Source organism: Lepidothrix coronata, unplaced genomic scaffold (assembly GCF_001604755.1).
Source record: "Lepidothrix coronata isolate B3197 unplaced genomic scaffold, Lepidothrix_coronata-1.0 Scaffold302, whole genome shotgun sequence".
NCBI lineage: Eukaryota > Metazoa > Chordata > Aves > Passeriformes > Pipridae > Lepidothrix > Lepidothrix coronata.
Genome location: NW_016690482.1, coordinates 61,457 through 63,912, shown reverse-complemented (window position 1 = coordinate 63,912; position 2,456 = coordinate 61,457). Strand labels below are relative to the sequence as shown.

Genomic DNA, 2,456 nt, shown 5'->3' with positions numbered 1-2,456 from the left:
GTGTCCAGCAGGTTGAGGGAGGTGATTTTGCCTCTCTACTCTGCTCTGGTGAGATCCCACCTGGATCACAGCATCCAGATTTGGAGTTCTGAGCAGAAGAATGACCTGGACCTGTTGGAACAGGTCCAGAGGATGCCACGGAGATGCTCCAAGGGCTGGAGCTCCTTTACTTGAGCCAGGGTGGGAGAGCTGGGGGGGTTCACCTGGAGAAGGGAAGGCTCCAGGGAGACCTGAGAGCTCCTTCCAGGGCCTAAAGGGGCTCCAGGAGAGCTGGAGAGGGATCTGGGACAAGGGATGGAGTGGCAGGACAAGGGAGAATGGTTTTAAACTGACAGGATGGATTTAGATGGAATATCCCTGTGAGGGTGGTGTGGGACCAGGATGGAATTCCCAGCGAAGCTGTGGCTGCCCCATCCCTGGAAGTGTTCCAGGCCAAGCTGGGGCAACCTGGTCTAGTGGAAGGTGTCCCTGCCCATGGAATTTGGATGATCCCTTCCATCCCAACCCATGCTGTGAGTGTCTGCTCCCTCCCCAGGAGCATTCCCAGGAATCAGTGGGACTCACCCGTGTCCACGGAGTGCAGGATCGTGGTGCACACGTTGGCCTTGGGGGGGCATAGGATGGGTGTTCTGCACTTGGAGATGTCCGTGGGCTCCTTGCACGTGTAGCATCGTAAGGATTGGGCTGCAAAGGGGACACAAAGGCTCTGAGGTGGCACGAGGTGACACAAAAGGTGACACAAAAGGTGACACAAGGCTGCAGCTTCCTGACCGAGAGCTGGTGGTGTCCAAAACTAAGCAGGTTTGGAGGCAACAGCAAAGCTTGGATATGTCAGGGAGGAAAACACCAAACCCCAGCAGCAAAGACAAGGAGGGTGTGGCAGGAGCTGAGCCCAAATGCTGCCTGGGGGGCTCAGCAGCTCCCCCAAAAAAAGAGCAGGGATTTAGAGGGGTCTCTTGATGGATCTGTGAATTCCCTGCAAAAACAATGTTGTACAAGAGCCAAATATTCTGGCTGGAGAAGAGGGGAATGAGGGGAGAACTTGGAGTTTGGCTCCCACTTTCTGGTGAGGAGAAGCAGAGGGGTCAGGCATTGATCTCTACTCTGTGGTGACCTGTTACAGAACATCAGGGAAAGGCTGGAGCTGCTCCAGGGGAGGTTTAGGTTGGATCTCGGGAAAAGGTTCTTCCCCCAGAAGGTGTCTGGGTACTGAACAGGTTTCCCAGAGAATTCCAAGGCTGTCAGAACTCAAGGAGCGTTTGGACAACGCTCTCAGGGACAGGGTGGGATTGTTGGGGCGTCCTGTGCAGGAGTTGGACTGGCTGGTCCTTGTGGATCCCTTCCAACTCAGGATATTCTCTGATTGTATGGAAATATCTCCTCCTGCTGGGAGCAGCCTCCCCCAGCCGGCCAAGTGCGGCAGTTCCCCCATCCCTCCTCCCACAGCGGCAGCTCCTTCCCGCCTGTTCAGGGGGAATTCTGCAGGAATCGGGAACTGAGAGCAGAGCTGAAATTCCAGAGCTGCCTCAGAGATCCCGAGGGCTGGAAAACCCCACTTCCATCAGGGGCTTCTGCTGCTTTTTAAAGAGGTGACGTCCTAAACTCTTGCTGGCCGATGGAGGGACACCACCAATCCTTGATGCCGGGCAATCCCGGATCCCGGGAAATCCTGGATCCCGGGCAATCCTGGATCCCGGCAGCTGCTCAAAATCCCTGAGTGAGCCCTTCCCATCCCAAACCGGCAGATCCCGAGGGTGCGGATATTCCAAAGTCGTGGTTCTACCATTCCAAACCAACCAGCCAGTGCCATCTACTGGTAACAATTCAAATAAACGGTGTTATGTGTTCTGACTCTGCTCCATCTGTTGCCGGAGAGGAAACTTCTGCTGCTTTGGGAGAAGGAGAAATTGTTTGGAGCCCCGATTTTAAATTGTTAATTAAAAAAAAAATATATATATTAAATTTAAATGTAGGAAATTGGAAGAATTTTTAAGGCACCTGCTTTGGAAAATTCAGGTGTGTAGCAGAACCTGTCTTTGTCCTCTTTTTCAAAATTGGAAATTGAAGTTTTTAAATGTAAGTTAAAATTAAGTACTAAGAAAAAAAAAAAAGTTTAAAAATGAAAGTTAGATTTAAGTTTTAAAAGGTAAGTTAAAAATCTAAATTTAAAATTATAATTACATTTCAATTTAAGAAATTTGAAGAATTTTTAAGGCATCTACTTCTCTCAGCACCTCCTTTGGAAAATTCAGGTGTGTGGTACAACCTGTCTTTGTCTGCTTTTTCAGAATTTGAAATTGAAGTTTTTAAATGCAAGTTAAAATTAAGTACTAAAGAAAAAAAGTTTAAAAATTAAAGTTAGATTTAAGTTTTAAAATGTAAGTTAAAAATTTAAATTTTAAATTAAGAAAAATAAGTACATTTAAATTTAAGAAATTGGAAGAATTTTTAAGGTG

At 48.0% G+C, this 2,456-nt stretch overlaps 1 pseudogene; it reads right to left on the bottom strand.

The window, feature by feature from the left end:
- LOC108508526 overlaps positions 1 to 2,456 on the bottom strand; it is an 8,953-nt pseudogene that overhangs the window by 1,438 nt on the left and 5,059 nt on the right.